Source organism: Lissotriton helveticus, chromosome 1_2 (assembly GCF_964261635.1).
Source record: "Lissotriton helveticus chromosome 1_2, aLisHel1.1, whole genome shotgun sequence".
Lineage (NCBI taxonomy): Eukaryota > Metazoa > Chordata > Amphibia > Caudata > Salamandridae > Lissotriton > Lissotriton helveticus.
In genome coordinates this window covers 281,798,827-281,819,486 of record NC_136058.1, presented here as the reverse complement: position 1 = coordinate 281,819,486, position 20,660 = coordinate 281,798,827, and the positions used below count along the sequence as shown (strand labels likewise).

Sequence of the window (20,660 nt, the reverse complement as noted above, 5' to 3'; positions counted from 1 at the left end):
GATGCGACTCCAAACCACCTTCACCGCTTCCACCCGTACAGGCCAGCTGTCCAGGGTACTCATCAATAAGGTGCGACTCCAACCCTTCCTTACTGCTTCCACCCCTGCAGGCCAGCTGTCCAGGGTACTCATTAATAAGGTGCAACTCTAACCCATCTTCACCGCTTGCGCCCCTGCATGCCAGCCGCCCAGACGCCTCATCAATACAGTGCCACTCCAACCAACCAACATCTATTCCACCCTGGCAGGTCAGACGTTCAGGGTACTCATCAACAAAGTAGAGTTCCAACCCGTTCTCACCGCTTCCACCCTGCAGACCAGCTGTCCAGGATACTCATCAATAAGGTACAACTCCAACCCTTCCTCACCGCTTCCACCACTGCAGGCCAGCCAACCAGGGTACTCATCAATATGGTACGGCTCCAAACCAACTTCAATGCTTCCACCCCTGCATGCCAGCCACCCAGACGACTCATCAATACGGTACTACTCCAACCCACCAACATCGATCCCACCACGGCAGGCCGCTGTTCAGGGTACTCATCAACAAAGTACGACTCCAACCCGCTCTCACCGCTTCCACCCCTGCAGGCCAGCCGCCCAGGGTATTCATCAATATGGTATGACTCCAAACCAACTACCCCGCTTCCACCCCTGAAGGCCAGCTGTCCAGGGTACTCATCAATACGGTGCGACACCAACCCTACCTCACCGCTTCCACTCCTGCAGGCCAGTCATCCAGGGTACTCATCAATAGGTGCGACTCCAACCCTCACTGCTTCCACTCCTGCAGGCCAGTCATCCAGGGCACTCATGAATAAGGTGATACTTCAACCTTCCCTCAACGCTTCCACTCCTGCAGGCCAGTCATCCAGGGTACTCATCAATAAGGTGCGACTCTAACCCATCCTCACCGCTTCCACTCCTGCAGGCCACCCATCCAGGGTACTCACCAATAAGGTGCAACTCCAACCCTCCCTCACTGCTTCCACTCCTGCAGGCCAGTCATCCAGGGCACTCATGAATAAGGTGGTACTTCAACCTTCCCTCAACGCTTCCACTCCTGCAGGCCAGTCATCCAGGGTACTCAATAAGGTGCGACTCTAACCCATCCTCACCGCTTCCACTCCTGCAGGCCAGCCATCCAGGGTACTCACCAATAAGGTGCAACTCCAACCCATCCTCACCGCCTCCACCCCTGCAGTCGGCCATCTCTGGCATTCATCCCAAACACCCACCAGCAGCTTTCACTCACCGCTATCACCCCTACTGGCCTGTCACCCAGTGTATTCATCAATCTGGAAACTTGCATACAGAAAGTCTGAACACATTTGCTACTGTGCATAGAAAACTGTGAAAAAGTGAACTTAAAGAGTAAAGGTCTGCATACATTTCTATCTTGGCTTGACTTGAACAGACTGAAAATTATCTTGCAAAGCACAGAAAAATGTTGCATGGGCGAAGGCTAACTTACACGAAGAAACAGTGTGAACTGCAAAAACCACAAACTTTGGAAAACTCATTTAAAAATAAAATAACTGTGTACACCTCTAATTGGTATGCTCAATAGCACTCTTCTATTTATAAACACAGGCTTAAGAGTACTCGAAGGCAAAGCAAAAACAGGACTCAATGAACTACTTCGACCTGCCATGAGATAACTGGGGATTTATAGATGCTGATGCGCCTAGACGAAAAGCATGAACATCAACTGTAGTGTTTGCCACAAATTAGAACATGCTGAAGAACTATCCAAGAGGTGAGACCTCAGCCACCTATCGCCATTTTGAAAAGACCTTTATTTTAGTCAAATGCTTTGGTTTACCAAGCCCCTAACAAATAACACTCCAACACAAGGCAGCCCACTCAGCTACCTGACATGAGACTGAAAGAAATGAAACAACAGTAATGATTAAAAAAAGGATGGGATATCTGCTCTATCTCTGTGAAAGCCGCCAGCAACACCCTTTGTTTAACAGACCCAAGAGCAATGGACCACTCTCCTAAATTACCGCCTTCAGGCAATTCTTCCTGAAGCTGGCTGAGAAATTGCTTCATTTCTCAAGAAAGCTTTGCAAATTGAGGCATCATTTTAAGTTGTGGGTGTCATAGTGTTCCTGAACACCCCCTACGCGTCACATCTCTCGATGACAGCGACAACATGTTATTTGCTCTAAAGGTGCAGATTTGTTTAAGACATGTACCCGCTGTTCAGCGCTTACTCGGCTGATTAGGGTGCAGTGAGATGGGTGCTCAGCCTTCTACCTCCCCGCCATTATAGAATCCCCACCACCTTGACCCATCTGGCAAGGGGCTGTCTGTGCAGAGACAGGCGCGGCGTAGCCTTGACGCAGCGCCTCTTGACAACTAGCTAGTGCAACCATCTTCAGCGCATGACCAGTGCAGCCTAATTTACAATACTATTTTAATTGTTTACATTTACCAATTTCTCAACCATGCATTTAGCATTCTATATGAACAATCTCAGATTTCAGATCTCTGTATCACACGCCTGCTTTTTGCCCACTCCAAATACAATCTGCCATGAGTCAAAACACTGTCTTGTCGTTGTGTTTTTGTTGTGCTATGCTATTGGTATTTCTAGAGGGAAGCGTCTGGTCCTATAATGGCTTTGTAGCAGCAATGCTTATGTTTACAAGCGTGATACCTTCGCATGAAAACCTGCAGGGGATCCATGGTCTGCCTAAGGCTGTGAATGACAACAGAAACGTTAGGTGCTGCAGGTGGCCCAGAGCGAAGACCAAGTTCCTTTGACCAAGCAGATGAGCTGGAAAGAATGGACTAGATCAGGTGAGCATTTATTTGTTATGTTTCCTATTGTGTGGACAAGGTTCCAGAAGGTGTCAGAAATCCTCCCAGTACAACATTCTTAGAGCGGTCTTAGAGCTAACATCATCATTTGGGTGGCTTCTCAGGAGCTTAGAGTAGCAAGACACCTTGCAGAACTCAGTGCACTCAGCGCTATATAATAAGACTGAGTGATGGAAACGTGCTCGGGCGCATCTGACCTCAGCGATGGTGCTCTCGCTCCCTCTTTTCTGTACTGGGAACGCTCTTATGGGTGGATGTCCTGGTTTGGCAACATGATGCTGGTCTGTTCCTGCTTCCAGGGAGAAGGATGCATGCTTTTTAGGACTAACTCACCCTCTGCCAGACACCCAGATATGCCAAGCTTGCCCCATTTAACAGTATGTCCTGCTTGAGGAAATCCGCAAGGGGTGGTGAGCTACAGACATTCTTGCCCAATCTTTCACCTAACCATGTCTCATCTTTCATCAGCACTTAAAGGACTTCTTTTCCCAATGCGGGGACTATACAGCCCCCAATCTAAAAAGAAAAGCTTTGCTTTTTGTTTTTCCCCCCAAAACCTTAGACTAACTCTGTCACTCTCCCTATCCTTTAGTAATCCCTTTCCTGAATTTACCTCTATTATTACTGGTGTTCAGTCCTTAACCTTAATGGTAACCCCATCCCTAAATCTAACACTCACCATTGCCTTAACCCTCTCCGTAATCCTTACCTCAAACCCAGCCCTTACAAGCACCCCTTTCCTAACGGTTATCCTGATACCGCCCTAACCCAAACCTGCAGCTGTTTTCCTAATCTCTTCCACGGTTGTTTAAAATGAGTTGTTCTGAATTCCTTCAACTTGACCATTTCCTGTTCGCATTTTAGTTCAATCAATCAAGCAGTCAGACAGCATTTATACAGAGCGACACTGTCACCCCTAGGGGTATCTGGGTGCTGTGTCTCAGTTGAAGAGCCGGGTCTTGAGTCTCTTTCTGAAGTCTGCAAGCAAGGGGGCTCTAAGGAGCTTGAGGGGAAGGTCGTTCCAGGTCTTGCCAGAGATGTAGAAGAAGGAGTGGCCACCGCTGCAGCTGAGACGAATGCAGGGGGGAGGAGGGGAGGTGCGAGGGCGAGTGAAGAGGAGAGCCGGTGTCTAGCGGATTGGTGGAAGTTTAGTCGTGGTTGAGGTAGGCGGGTCCTTGGTTGTGAAGGGCTTTGTAAGCATGAGTGAGGATCTTGAACTGGCAACTCTTTTGGATGGGGAGCCAGTGGAGGTCTCTCAGATGGGGCGATGTGTTTTCATTTGGGGAGATCCAGGATGAGTCTGGCAGACACGTTCTGTATGGCCTGAGTCTTCTGAGGAACTGGATAGAAATGCCGGCGCAAGTTCTGGCATATTCCATGAGTGATGTGGAGCCACCTGAGGGAGCAGATACTTTCTGGGAGCCAAAGCAGGCTCTATTTTCATTAGTAACAAAGATAATGACTGGTTTCATGTAGGTTCGGCGTGTCATGAGTATGCAGCACAGCAGCTAGACCAGGCATGCGGCCCATGTCATCTGGCACATATGGATTACGCTGCCACAACACGTGCGCACGTGGAGATCTGGAGCATGGACCCGCTAGAGTTTAAAGTCTTGAAATCATGAGAGGTGGCAAGAGTGTAAGTGGGAATGGATGCACAGTTGACATCGCTGGCGGGATGATGCTGAAGAATTGGTACTTGATTTCACATGTTCGCTGAGCGTGACTGATCTCTGTATCTGAGCTGTTGCTGGTGTCAGTTTCTTTTACACATGTTGGAACATGTTATTTCAAGGCTGACAGCGCTGGCGTGCCTCCACTGTGAGAGCAGGCATTGGAGTCAAGTGCCATGTGAAAGCCACAATCCAGGTGTTGATGTCCCAAATGACTCCATGTCACAAGACGCAGCATATTTAGCGTTGGGCTTTCATAGACGATCGTAATGCTTCTGGGAAATGGAATCTTGGATTATTTAAACCGAAATAATAGGATTAAAATACCAGATTACATTGAAATATAAAGGAATTCCAGAACTGGGTACCAGGTGCCCAAGGCGAGATGGAATCATCTGGTACCTGTACCAACGGCCCCATTTCTAACATTGCCTGTATTTAATTAGGGCACGGGCACGTATTCAGAAACAGAGAAAGTATGCTTGCTCCAACTTGAAAAGGCTGATGGTATTTCCAACTTTCTGAAAGAATTGATACTCTTTCTCACAATTTTTTTTAAATGCAATATATGATTTCTGGTATGGTTCGTCAAAATTAAAAAACAGATATGGTCATTTATTACACCACTCTTCCTATGAGAGGTTCAGTTAAATTAATCTGTAATGTTTTTGACCAGAAAGAAATCCACATTTTTAAAATAACCGACAAGGTGCAAAAGACTTACATGAGTTGCACCGTGTTTAAAGACATCTACCAACTTTATAGCACTTTAAATATTTGTATGCATTGCCCCGTGAGCTACTATAGCTGCCCAGACTGGACTCCTACGAATCGTTTTGACATCTCTCCCTTATATCTTGTTCCCAGGCATAACAATAGCTGATTCCTTTAGAGACTTCACCCCAGCATGGAGGCATTTGTAATTGTAGGTAATTATAAACACGTGTTCACTGGTTTCTTGGCGCGAACATTGAAAGAACTACAGCAGTTAATAGTTGAAAAAATACATTGTTTTATATGAAAGGTAAAAAAAAAAAAGATACTTCTTTAAAAGCTTTCAAAAGGAGAATACCAAAGAGACAATGCACAACTCACAAGGAAGTGTGTTCCATTCCTTAGCTGGAAAACGGCTGGTCACCAAAAACCACAGTCCGAGTTTAGGGACCTCGAATACAGATTTACCATCAATGGGAACAGTGAGAAGCGACAGAGATGGAATTTATCGTCTATAAACTGCTATAGCAATGCCAAGAACTACCTGATGCAAAATTGTCAGAGCTTTAACCACAACTCTCTTCTTTATAGGTAAGGTACATAAGGACGGGTGAAATATGTCCGTGGTCAGAAGTACTGGAGATCAGTGGTCGGACGGCAGCATGCAGTACAAACTGGCAGCGCTTTATGAGCTTGTCTGGAAGACCCAAATAGCAGACATTGCCGCAATAGAGCAGGATTGAATTAAAACTAGAACTAGGGTTATCCACAGTGTAAAGCAGGATTGTTCTGAAAAGTTCCAGCTCCTATCAACATGTACTGACCACCTTAGATACTTCATTCTTCCAAACAAAGGTCTGCGTTTAAAATAGATCCCCAGGTTCCATGCGGCATTGAACATATAGGGTAAGAGCCCACTATGTCATGCCACGTCATAAAGTTTAGCTTAGGGATTAGATTTTTTATGATCATCATCTCCGTTCAAACAGGGTTAATTTTTAGGAAATTAGCAGCCATCCAGTGGCAAATTCTGCTCACCAGTGCTTGTGCTCTCTTCTTTAAACACGGTAACATTGGCATACACCCAATTGGTACATTTAATGTACATGTAAGTCCCACGAAAGTTGTATTACATGGAACAAGGGCCTGTAAATTAAATGCTACTAGTGAGGAGCAGCACATATTGTGCCACTCATATAAGCAGCCCTTTCCTTTAAAAACATGTTTCAGGCCTGCCATTGCAGCTTGTGTGTGCAGTGTTAAACTGCCATTTTAACCTGCCAAATAAAACCTTTTGGCACGCCCAAACTAAACGTCCTTTTTAATACATATAAGTCACCCCTAGGGTATGCCCTAAACAGCCCAAAGGGCAGAGTGTGTTAAAAAGTTGGACATGTACCTTTAAGTTTTACAAGTTTTACATGTCTTGGTAGTGAAAAACTCTCAAATTCATTTTTTACTATTGCAAGGTGAACCTCTCCTATCGAATAATATTGGGTTACATTATTACATTTAATAAGTGCTAACTTTTGTGTAGAAGCAGGTAGGGATGTCATGTTTGGTGTCTGAGGAATTGTAATTTAAAACACAATTTAATTGTAAAGTCAGATTTTAAATCACAATTCTGAAAATGTCACTTTTAGAAATGTGGTATTTTCTGTCCTAACAATTTGGTTCTTGCAGCCTGTTTTCTGGGTCACATGACTAGGTGTAGTTGGCAGTTGGCCTTTGTGTATTCCTTCCAGACACTATCACAATAAAGAGCCTGGGTGTTGGCAGGGTGGGCCGTCCTGACTTGATGAGGGGGACAGAGCTGTCACCTGTCACACTTGCCCTTCAAAGACACTGCCTCAGCTCACACACAATTGACTTCACACCAGCCAATTGTGACTGCAGACGGACTGGAACCAGGACAGGGAGGCAGGAAATTCCAAAAACCTCTCTGGGGGAAACTACAGAAACTTCTTCTATTTCAAAGTTTGCCCCAGATATAAAAGTTGGACTCTCAGGCCCATACTTCAGATCACTTCTGGACCTGTGGGAGACTCAGAAGGAGGACTGCACTGCTGCCTGAGGTCGGAAGACTGTACCTGCTTCCTGAACCCAGTATTTCCAGAGTGACTCCAAAGGCTTGCTGACCAGCCTCTTGTTCTGAGCTTTAGGGAAATAACAAGCTCCAGAGAATTGTCCTGCATCTGCCCAGCCTGTGCCCTGCTGCTGGCCTTTGCTGGAGTTAGTCCTGACCCTCAAGACATGCCACCCCACCCCAAGTCATAGACCCTTGGCTGGCATTAGAGTGAACTCCTCCTGGCCCAATAGTGGGTTCATTCAGATACAGCGCAGTGTGATGCAACTCAATGCAGCATGATACAGGACACTATATTGCAACACCTCTCATTCCTCACAGCCCCCCTTCGGAACAGATGCAACTCAACACAAGACCTCGCATCACAGCCCTTGCAGCTCCTCATTGAAACTGGCACAGCGCAACTCTATGCAGGACCTCGCATCCCAGCCCTGAAAGCTCATCGGAACCGACGCAACGCTCTGCATCAAGAATATAAGGTACAATCCTCAGTGGGACTAACCTGGTTCCTGTATCCGGTCTACACTCAATCACGGTCGGCCTGAACGTGTGAGTTTTCCCCAGTCTGGTGCAACAATATAACCATGGTTAGTGTTTTGTGCTTTTAGGTGCTATACTTACCTTAAAACGTTAAAATTACATATCATCAGTTCTAATGATTGGATTTTTGTTGTTTCAATGTCAAATAATTTATTACATTTTACTCTATTTTTCTTTTCATGTTATTGCTGTTTGTGTACTGCATAAATACTTTACATATGGCCTCCTAGTTAAGCCTGACTGATTTTGTGCCAAGCTACCAGAGTGATAAGCACAGTTTAATTTAGTCACTTTTTGTGGTGCACCCTGACAAGGATTGTGGCTGTTGCTTGAGAAGGGTTCACACCCCTCTCAATCAACAACCCAATTCCCCACTCACATTATACTTTCATGATGATGTACTGTTATAGTTTTGTACACAACAGTTAAAGTATGTTGGTCAGCAGCACATGTCTTATAATTTATATGATTTTTATAATTTCATATAACACACACCTATCCTAATGGTTAAAAGAGCACTGTACGGGATAAAGAGAAAAACGAAGTACTATAATACATCACTATAACAAAATTAAAATAAACACTCTCAGAAGAGTCAGAAAATCCAGAAACACCCAAAAAATATCCAGCAGTGCATTTCCCACTCCACATAACGAAACAAGGCCCTCATGGAACTGGAAAGGAAGCCACAACCGAAGAACCAGCTCAGAACAATACTATTTGCGGAACATAAAGGTATGGAGTTCCTGTTGAGAACACATATGTGATAAAACATAGCAAACCTATTAAAAAAGTGTTAATGGTGAAGAAAATGCATGCAGCTTGGTCAGAGTTTTGCTGCTTTGTACTTTAAGGACCTCCAGCAAATCAGGCGATTTACTTCAAGAAGTGTGCAGGCCCTCAGAGATTTGGAGCCTAGTACCAATGTGGCAGTTGGCTTACATAGAATGCGGCTTTCTGCTGGTGGGAGGCCAAAGGTGCAACACACAGGATCATTGCTATTCATAAGTAAACGTTCAAAAGAAGATGGTGAAGCAGCACTTCCAAGTCAGTCACTCATCATAGTGCTGGGTGGGTAATCATAGATTGAAGACACAAATATTGTAAAAATGCAGAATTACATACATCTGCTTCCAAAATGACTATCACGCAAACAGTTCTCCGTACAGAACCATACACCCAGCCTCACTCTCACTTGCACACATCCCTGCATTCGTAAAAGCACAGCAAGAGGGCATGCATTCTCCAACATCGCACCCAAAGCTTGGAACGAACTCCCTCAGCACCTCAGAACCTACTCCTCACTTCTTGAGTTCTGCAAGAAACTGAGGACCTGGCTATTTGAATGACCATGTGGTGACCACTCGCCCTACTCCTGCTCTAGTGCCTGGATATCCTCACTGGTGATTAGCGGGCTCTACAAATCAACATAACATAATATATAAAAATACTGACTTGCACCAAAGCCCACACGCAGACACTTGCCCTCAAATATACCAGGACTGCAGTGGGAATGGCTTATTAAGTATTAGAGTTTTGCGGACGGTCTACCGCATCAAAATGTGGCGATATCTCGTCTGCCTTATTACAAGTGCCAGTAGGCTATAGTTCACTTGTTATACAGCAGACAGGACTTCCACCACGTTAGTGACAGAGTATGCTGTCTGTCAAACTCTAAATAAGGTCCTATGCCTTACAATTGGTGGGAAGTGAGTTCAGCTGGATTCAGAATTTAAAACAGATTGATTTTTCTGTAGTAAGATATTTAAATATGATGGATATGGTAGTAAGTGTTTCTGAATCTAGGTTTTTGAAATTTAGCTTTTCATATGGAACCAGGTGCCAGCATTGAAACACTATTTAAAGCTATGAGATGCATAAAGAATCAATAATTGCGAGGGGCAGCCACCTTTCTGCCTCTCTAGTTGTTTTGTTTTTAAGTGCATGGATTGCTTATTTTCATTAGTGCATCATACAATGATATTTCACATGGCTTATGTTACATAACCGTCATATATGCAGTTTAATGCTTCAGGTATCAATGAGCACCATTGTCTTAGCAGTCAGGCTTGGGATCACTGTAGGTGCAATTGAAGAATGCCGTTAATGATAGCAATAAGTGTTTTCATATTCAGAAATTGAAAAAAAAATCAAACATCCAGTTGTGCCTGGCCCAGTGATAGCGGATTGTGCACTGTGAATGATTTCTCACTAGTTTGCTTGATGTCAATTCTAGTTCCTTTTTGCTTTTTAAGGATCTTGTCCTTCATATTTTGCAACTGCTCTACTTTTTGCTGTTATTCAAAAACAATGGTCTCAGTCTATTATTTAAGCTACAGACAAATAAATCAAATTATTATTCAATACTTCTCTCAGTTATGGGATATGTCTCATAGATCAACCCAATACATTCAATGTTGTTACTCGTACATAAGTGCAACAGCAAAACTTATAAATTCAAGAGCAATTTTAATTCATTGCATTTGAGACTGTCTCGATATAAAAAACTTTTTCGTTGCCCAAGAGAGAGCGTGCAGAGAATAGAAATTGAAGTGCTTAATAGAAAAGAAAAAAGGACATAGAATTATATCTACAAGTTTACATTCACAATATGTGGGTTAACACAATATACAATTTCTTAATACCCTGGCATGTAATATGGGTTCTATACGCAATATTCGTTAAATGGAGACCTTGCTTCCAAAATTGGATTGCACCAGAAAATGCGTTACACCATCCAGGAATTACAATCACAGCGTCGACGTTTCGACTCGTCTTACAGCCTATAGGTAAGTTGAACCGTGGCCATGCGAGTCTTCATCAGGACTACGGAATTGGGCAACCAGAAGAGCAGTCTATGCCCTGAAATGAAGTAAATGTACACATCAAGCTGTTGCACTAGATATGTGATCATTCAAGTGTCGCAGGACACCATGGTAAGTAAATTGGCTTACCCAATGGTAATGAAGGACCAAGTGGCGTTTTCTTCACTCTTGTTCCAAAATTAGGAAATTAATACCTAAAGACATAATAAAGTGGTCATTCGACCAAGTTCTGTGATAATTCACAGTCAATACTCAGCCTTACATGTACATTGCCGTAAGACGAGTCGAAACGTCGACGCTGTAATTGTAATTCCTGGATGGTGTAACACATTTTCTGGTGCAATCCAATTTTGGAAGCAAGGTCTCCATTTAACGAAAATTGCGTATAGAACCCATATTACACGCCAGGGTATTAAGAAATTGTATATTGTGTTAACCCACATATTGTGAATATAAACTTGTAAATATAATTCTATGTCCTTTTCTCTTTTCTATTAAGCACTTCAATTTCTATTCTCTGCACGCTCTCTCTTGGGCAACGAAAAAGTTTTTGATATCGAGACAGTCTCAAATGCAATGAATTAAAATTGCTCTTGAATTTATAAGTTTTGCTGTTGCACTTATGTACGAGTAACAACATTGAATGTATTGGGTTGATCTAAGAGACATATCCCATAACTGAGAGAAGTATTGAATAATAATTTGATTTATTTGTCTGTAGCTTAAATAATAGTCTGAGACCATTGTTTTTGAATAACATTTATCACCCAGGTCTTTTTTGACTTTTTGGGAAACCCCATTTTCATAATGGCTACTTTTTGCTGTGTCGGCTTTGGATCCCCTTTGTACCTATATGTGCATTTTCCCTTCACGTGGGTGCTGGTACTTCGCATAATCCCTTCCTGGGACTATCTGATGTATTTCTTCACCAGACCAGCATTGAGCTTTACACAACCTTCTACCTCCTCCCATGATCTTCAAACGTATCTGAGTGAAAGCACTGTGATAACAGAGGAGGGAGAAGGATAAAGCAAGGAGAGAAGTGTGCCCAGCTTTTAACAATTTTATTGAAATACAGCCTTAAAGAAGCTTGCATCCACCGTACATTACAGTCCCATGCCTTATAAAGATTTAACAATACTACACAATAAAATGTAACAAAATAATGGCCTCTCAACACCATCACCCATATTTATTATAGTAATTTTTTATTTTGAATAAAACAATATAATTAATCATAAAAATGTTACTGTAACGTTAACGCCAGCAAAATTAAATCAGAAATGTCATACTTTAGGAATTAAAATGAATTCCTTTCACTCAGTTTTCATTAATGTTAATTTAGGTTTTAAGATTTTTGTGATTCTGGTATAAACAACAAAATGCATTCAAAGAACGTTAACCGGAGCTGTTGAGGGCTGAACATAATTTCACAAAAAAATGGAATGTGACCCCTATTAATTGCTGGTGAACTTACAGGTGACATTAAACATAACAATGGTGGTGTCACACTTGACCTCCAGTGACAAACCATAACTGATGGGACCATGCACACAGAAATCACTGCTCCAATCCCATGCGTGAACAGCTGTTACGGCTCTTGCTTTTTATTTTTCTGCTTGTAATGTTACTTTTGCCTGTGTTAATGCAGGCCTGCACAGAGTATCCGAAGCAAAAAAAAACAAGATTGCCTTCACAACTCATAAATCACATGGAATATTAACATCAACAACTACTCCCCTGCTTACATCACTGACTACCTAGTAGACAAAAGGTGGACTTGGGATCAGGACCTCCAGCCAGTGCCTACCTCCTTTAGCACAGTGCTCAAAATGCAGGTCACTGTACCTCTGTACACTCTCTCAATGCAATCTTCCTCGGTAAGGAGAAGTGGTGCCATCAAGACAAGACCAGTAAGGGGCAGCCCCAACAAGTGAGGGTCAACGTATGACATATGCCACCCGAGCCATGCAGCCTTTGAGAGGGATGACCAACAATCTCCCTATACCACCGCCCTCTATCTATTCCCAACCACAGACCAATGCTTTTGTCATAGGTTTTCCAAATGTCCTTAAGGACAAGCCTACATGAAAGTGGCTCCGTTCGCCACGACTAGGTTAAAGTAACTAGCCACAGCACCCCCACCGGTCATCCAAGCACATGCTACATCTGTTCCTTTTGTGACTGAAGTATTGCTACGTATGTAGCTCCTAGTATGTAGCTTCTAGTGTCCCTTTCAGTGGGGTCCAGGCTTAAGGTGTGCTAGGTTCATCTGAGTCTAAGACCTGGGAGTAATAAAAAAACAGATACTGAAACAGGTCTCTATTGTGCCCTATATTCACGACCTTCCATTTTTTAGCAATAAATGTAAAAACAAATTAAAGCAATCCATGTCAGCTATTTAGTTCCATTTTTTTCACGTTTTACTTAGTCTTGCCTTCCCTAAAAATGTTAGTGATTTCCAAGATTTTTTGGGGGTATTTTTTCCGTGTATTGTATTACTCTTGTATAGTGCTATATCTTAAACAGCTAACTATCATTGACACAGCCTATGGAACTGTCTGGTTTTAGGCGTATGTCAGTTGTGTTATATATCTTGAGGTGATAAGAGAAACCTCATAGAGGCACCAAAATACTGGTTCAGTAACACACAGTGGGAATCACAGAAATGTAAAGCATATTTACAATGCCCCTGCGACACTTTTAAGCTGCTGGGGCGTCACTTTTGTGACGATCCGGAGACGCAGTGTCAGCCCAGGCCTTGTACATATGGAGTAAGGCAATGCTTTACACTCCATTCCATGGGTGTTGCTGTGGGTGTTCAGACGCAACTCCTGTGGTTTTTGACACTGCCCTAGATTTACAACAGAGCGTAAATCTGTGGCAGCACCAAAACCAACACCTTCCCAAAGCAGGTGGAACAAGGAGAAATGTAAACATTACTCCTCTATCCACGTGTGCTGCAGTGCAGCACATACAGAATGAGGAAAACGCCTCCTCTGATTGTTTTTGTGCAGGAATGTCTCCCTTCCTCCAGAAAAATAATCTTGCCAACAACACAGACACCCTTGCACCATGGTGCCAGGGTACTTGTGTTTGCGCTCAGCGGCAGTTTATGCGGCGGTAGAAAGAACAAGAGTGCACTGTATCTTGTAGATACGGCACATTCATGCTCTTTTATTTTGACATAGGACAGTTCAGCTAGAAGGCTTGCAGTGCTGCCCTACGCCAAAATATTGTTAATATGCCCCTTAGTTTACATATTTACGCCACGCCCTCGATTACATGGGCCACGCCCCTTTTAGAGATTCCCTGCTTTTTTCATCCCACTTAAAGCCCTGAGTGGTGCTGTCTGGTGACTTGTCGTGGTGCCAGCAGTTGGCATCCCCCTCTCTGTCACAGAGTGCCATCAATCACCGGGGCAGGGGTGTATGAGAGGCGGCTGAGGCGTTAATGTTTTTCCTATAGACAGGCACATTATGTCCCCTGTGCTGCCTCGGTACACCGTGTTTACACCCTACTCCCCTGGGGAGTAAATCAACCAAATTGATAGGGGCGATGATTAATTGTGCCTCCCGGCCCAATCTCCTGGAGCGGGCTCGGAGGCTGCTCTTGGGCGAGGGTGGCTGGGATGAGCAGGGCCGCGGCCGGTAGCGCCCGGACATGGCGAGATGGATTTGAGCGCGGGGCCCGGGCCTGTCAGCCTTAAAGATGATGAATGGGGGTGGTGAGGTGGGGTGGCCCCCCTCGCGCCTCCCCGCCGTAATGGAGATGGTTTAGCCTGGGAATGGGATGCTGGCCCGGTGATTCGACGTTAATCTCCGGATGCCGCTGAGGTGCCAGCGACTGATAACAAGGAAATGGGGCTGACACAATTTTTTAGCCGAGAGATTCTTCACAAAAATGCCAGACCTGGCGCAGGTCTGACAGGGCCTGATTGAATAGAGATGGGGGAGAGGGGAATGACAGAAGGGAGGGCGCTCCGGCGAGGGAGCCGCATGCAAAGATGGATCATTTCATTTTCCATTCTCACCATCCAGATTTATTACCATTTGCAGCGATTCCGGCTCAGCAGGCACTTGTCACAGCGCTGGACAGTGACAGGCACAGCAGAGGGGGCTCCTCGGTCCTCTCTACCAGAGAGGGCAGGGTCCCTCCCAATGGGCTCACGCCTCAGGGGGCAGATAGAGGCGCTGACGACTCCCGAGGCAGAGCTGCTGTTTTCCGTCCCCGTGCCTCACACAGCACCAGTGACGGACACCTTGCTTGTACCTCGATGTCTCGAGGTGTCGTGTCATCTCAGAGTGGCCCGCCCAGCACCCTTGTCTCTTGCCTTTTGAAGCAGTCTGCCTCTCACTTCCATTTGCCGCATCCGCTTCTGTGTCTGCTCGTCACGCATGGCGTTGCCTCGTCACGCATCGTGTGCTCCCCCACCCGCACACTCAACAGCTTTTATTAATGCAGGTGTTCTGCAATAATGTCCCGCTGTGCTGATCTGCGCCCGCCTTGGCCTGCGATGGAAGAGCACTTCCTGAACTCAAACTCCATTTATCCAGCATGAGAAGAGGCCTTAGGTATTCTTCTCGGGCCTCAAGCATCAGAAATTTTGGAAGGCTATAGTTTGTGCTGATGTGACGTCGCAGGTTATCAATTTGAAGCCTGGTATGGCCAATCCTGCCTTTTACACTTCCAAAGGGCATAAAAAGAATATCACTGAGCTGGGTTACCGGCACCGGTTATTTAAGCGCCAAGACGGAGGGCTCTGCTCGTGCCATAAGAACGGGCAGTATTCCTCTCATCACTGCTGTTGGTGTTAGCAGCGACCGACCGGTGGCAGTGATGCTTGGGGTTACAGGTGGCGGCTGACAGGGTGGGGACGCGCTTCCAGTTCGAAGACCCTAAATCTAATCATACCTTGGTCCTAATGCCCCAGCGTGTCTCCACAGTGGAAGGAGGTCCAATTATGGACCCATTCCACTTAGGACAATAGGATTTTTCGGCCTGATTCCCTCATTCCAAGCAGAGCATTTCCTGGTAGAGGGACATTTGTTGCGGCCTCTGGGGAGCGCTTATTGGATAAGGCTGTGATAAACAAATGAAACACAGTTACAAATGGAGCTGTTTTGGCTACACAGGGCTCTCTCCTGCCAGCTGACGGCTAGGTTATGAATTGTCATCCTAGCAGAAATCTATTCCACTGGTATTTCATAACTTAAGAGTGCCCTGCTGAAGCTGCTCGCTTGTCCCCCAATGCCCAACAGCATCGAACTCCTAGAGCACAAAGGATGGCTATCTATAGGGTCAAGATGACAACAATGTATATATTGGAGAGCCTCCACAGGGGAAGCATCGCAAGGATTTCTTATGGTAGGAGAAAAGTGAGCAAAAGCCCAGGTCCTCTACCTTATAAGAGTTAGCCTGGGAAAGTAAACATGCCTTCTCACAGCTGTCCCGTTCTCAGTCTAAACCTGTCTCCCTATCTCTGCCTTCCTCGCCCTCTGACTCTGTCTCTCCTTACCCAGTATCATTTTACGTATTTTTGGGGTTTCAGCCAGGACATATTTCAACTGTTTTTCTATGACCCAGTTTCTGAAAGTTTAACATAATTGTAATTCAATATTGTTTGGCATTTTGAGCGCTTGAATAAGCAGAAGTGGTTAATAAAATTCTAAATTGTACCAAACAGGGACACCCAAAATATATCTTGTCAGGGCCCCAAAAATGTCTAAGATGGCATTGAACATCCCTTCACCCTCCACACTCCAACTAATTCCACAACTACATGTTCACCTTTCAAAAGTCAAACAACGTTTGCGGGTTCCCCCTCTTAGTCAAAAAGAATCTGTCAACAACCACCCACAAGAACACAACAGCCTGTACCTGTTCCTCCAACATGAACCAAGATCACACAACACATCAACTACACATGCTACTGCATCAAGGAGAGTGTCCTCTCTTCGAATATATCAAAAGCAGAGGTAATTTTGTGAACAGCGAAACCCAGAATATACCACCATTCGTATCGCCTCTTAGCCCCATATGTAAGAAGCTATTTAGCATTTCTTAACGGACCGAATCGGTATTTTGGGCCGTTAAGAAATGCTAAATAGCCTTTCCTTATGTACAAAAGGTAGAAACACGGTTACAAATTACGATTTGTACTCCGTAGGAATCGCATTTTGCGATTATCAAAATAGGTAATCACAAATAGGGACTTCCTATTTGCGATTTTCTAACCGCATGTACAAAGCATTTCCTAAATGCAAAATGGCATTTAAGAGGTGCTATTAGTATTGAATTCAATCTGATAATAACCAGGTGAAAATTAAACAAAGGCACCCAAAATGCAGTTTTTGCAGTGCCATAGAGCAGGCACCGGAGGGCTTTCGAGTGCTTTATATAAGGACCACTTTATTTTTATTTAGATTTAGGGGGGCACATAGGCACATAGCTACTATTGGTTTTGCATTTCCAAAGTTGCAATTTCCTATTAGGAAATTGCGATTTCCTAATAGCGATTGTGACTCCATAGGAATCACTATTAGGATATCGCAATTTTCGTATATTCCGATTTGAATTTCCTAAATAGAGGTTCCTTAGGATTTGCTGTTGATGAAATGGAAGATTCGTGCACATGGGCCAGTGTTGCTACGTAGAGCTCGAATCTAGACAAAAATCCATAAATCTAGATATATAATAGCTCTTTTAAGCGGTTTGTGCCCCATTTATTGATTTCTATGTAAAGGCTTCTTGCACCTCTATGATGCCACACGAGCCTAAGATGAGAAAGTGCACTAACTGATGCCTCAGCTTGCTGACTAAGCTGTATTTGGACCGCTCCTAAACCACAGGTTCCACTCCAGACCGAGAGGAGGATGATCAGAGCATCTGAAAGGCTGGTAGGACTTATCCCAGAACATTCCTCGACAAGCTTTAAGGTGAGCCCATCTCTATTTAGACGACTTCTTTGCTCACTGCTGCTCTATCTTATTTATTCATGTATTTAGTAGTGTTTGGTATTGCTAAACCCCCTGAGGGTGACACAGAGTTTTAAATTAAAGCTTCACGTCTGACGATAAGAACGTTTTGTACAACTGAAAGGCAAGTAGACATGCCACCATACGCGCTATAGAAGGACGGCACGATATCTATGCCGTTAGCCATATAAATGTGGTGATTAAGCAGTTAGTTGATATAGAATTGTAGAGAAACATATGCATTAGCAATCCTCAACTATAACATTGAAAGCGCATTAAATACTTTAGCATTTGTGGACATCAGCAGTTAAGGACTATGATGATGATGTCATTATCGTATACCAGAAACTGAAGTTACTTTACGAAACTATATCTGTGCTATTGGAAGACATAGATGTGTAGTGAGCAGCATTCCAGCAGCCAGGGGCAGAGAGCACAGACGGGCCAGTCACATGTATTGTAGCTAAGTCAGAGTGTGAGACGATAAGTCCACATTAAGCGGGTGAGCCTTGACGTTTGAGTCCTGGTTTTGCAGGGTCATTCCATTTTTGTGCATACTCTTTATGAGTAAAACAAGATGCAATCGCTAGCCTTTCACCTGGGTAATGACTCTAAGTGCGAAGTATAGGATGGGCCTGAGAGCGACAAGCCAGGAGCTGCCCTTCCTGTTAATAGACATCCCCAGTGTCCCCTAGGCAGACTGCCATGCTTCTAAAAGGCCAATGCATACAGCACTTATCAACACTACCATAACTCTAATCTAGTAAAGAACCACCACTTCTCAGCAGCACTGCCACTCTTCTAGAAAGGCAGTTCAAACATTTCTCAGCAGCATTGACAAACCTCTTACAAAAAGCAACAGCACTTCTCCGAATGTCTCGGGGTTGATGAGTCAGGGATCAGCTTTAACTTCTCCTCTCTATTGTAAGTCCTTTTCTGGTCACAGTAGTAGCTTCCTGGGCTTCGTCTGTGGGTGTCATTAACCCCCGACCCTCACTTTAGCAGCTTGAGCAGGAGGTAGGCGTCACTGGACAGTTCTGTGTAATATGAAACATTTAGGATAATGTATGCCTCCATTGACTTCGAACAGATTCTGGTATGCAAGAGGCTCATGAATCGATCTCTTGCAGTGGAAGGAAAAAAGGATTAGAGAGAGGAAGAGCTGATAAAAAAATGGAGAGAATGAATGAATGAATGCAAAGATGTATGGAGAAGAGGATGGAGGGATAGATAAAGAGAAATATGGGTGTAGAGAAGGATTAAGAGAGGGTGAATTGAGAGAAGGACAGAGGCTTGGAGAGGAGGATGAAGGGATGAGAAGAAAAGGATCTAGGGAGGATGGATTGAGAGATGGATAGATGCATGGAGAGGATGAAGGTATGGGGAAAGAAAAGGATCTAGAGAGGATGGATTGAGAGATGGATAGATGCATGGAGAGGATGAAGGGATGGGAGAAGGAAAGGATCTAGACTTCAGGACTACCAGAAAGGTAAAAGGGTGGGGGGGGGGGAAGCTCCAAGCTGCTGTCCGATCCGGTGTACTGCGAGGAAGAAGAGGCCGGGACCAGGGCTCCTAGCCCCTAAATAGGTCCCTGGCTCTGCCTCCCCCTTGCCCACACCGGATGCGGTTGCAGTGGTGACCCGGAACAACAAGGCGGCCGGTCGCCCATTGGGCGACCTGCCGCCTACCTGACTAAGGAGGCGTGGTGGGGGCTGGGGGGCCGGGTCCTAGGATCGCGCTCGTCGAGCCTCGCGCTCGGCAAAGTGGGGGGTATTTTCTTTTTCTGACTGAAACTGTATTGGTGCTTTTCCGAGTGTCTCAGGGTTGATAAGACAGAGATCAGCTTCACTTTCTTATTTTTATTTCAAGTCCCCTCCTGGTCGCACGGGTAGCTCCCTAGGCCAGATCTAGTCGGACATGTACCGATTCTTGTCAGAATGTCTTGGGTCGATAATTCAGTGATCAGCTACTATGTCTCCTCTCCTTTTCAAGCGCTCTCCTGGTCACACCATGACCTCCCTGGGCCTGATCTGGTTGGACATGTACCGATACTTGTCAGAAAGTCTCAGAGTCGATAAGTCAGAGATCAGTTTCACTGTCTCCTCTCCTCTCCTTTTCAAGCCCTCTCCTGGTCACACAAGGACCGCCCTGGGCCTGGTCTGGTTGGACATGTACCGCTACTTCTCAGAATGTCTTTGGGTCGATAAGTCAGAGATCAGCTTCTCTGTCTCCTCTCCTCTCCTTTTCAAGCCCTCTCCTGGTCACTTCGGTACCTCCCTGGCTCTTGTCAGGTTGGACATGTACCGCTACTTCTCAGAATGTCTTAGGGTCGATAAGTCAGAGATCAGCTTCTCTGTCTCCTCTCCTTTTCAAGCCCTCTCCTGGTCACTCCGGTACCTCCCTAGGTCTTGTCAGGTTGGACATGTACCGCTACTTCTCAGAATGTCTTAGGGTCGATAAGTCAGAGATCAGCTTCTCTGTCTCCTCTCCTCTCCTTTTCAAGCCCTCTCCTGGTCACTCCGGTACCTCCCTAGGTCTTGTCAGGTTGGACATGTACCACTACTTCTCAGAATGTCTTAGGGTCGATAAGTCAGAGATCAGTTTCACTGTCTCCTCGCCTCTCCTTTTCAAGCCCTCTCCTGGTCACTCCGGTACCTCCCTGGCTCTTGTCAGGTTGGACATGTACTGATACTTCTCAGAATGTCTCGGGGTCGATAAGTCAGAGATCAGCTTCTCTTTCTCCTCTCCTCTCCTTTTCAAGCCCTCTGTTGGTCACTCCGGTACCTCCCTGGGCCTGGTCTGGTTGGACATGTACTGATACTTCTCAGAATGTCTTGGGGTCGATAAGTCAGAGATCAGCTTCTCTGTCTCCTCTCAGCTCCTTTTCAAGCCCTCTCCTGGTCACACAAGGACCGCCCTGGGCCTGGTCTGGTTGGACATGTATCGATACTTGTCAGAAAGACTTAGAGTCGATAAGTCAGAGATCAGTTTCTCTGTCTCCTCTCCGTTTCAA

The 20,660-nt window shown here is 44.9% G+C and overlaps 1 protein-coding gene across 6 annotated transcripts in view; it reads right to left on the bottom strand.

Moving 5' to 3' along the window:
- The window catches only part of RNF220 (ring finger protein 220), a 1,024,387-nt gene that overhangs the window by 353,729 nt on the left and 649,998 nt on the right, over window positions 1-20,660 (bottom strand). The window lies entirely within an intron of this gene.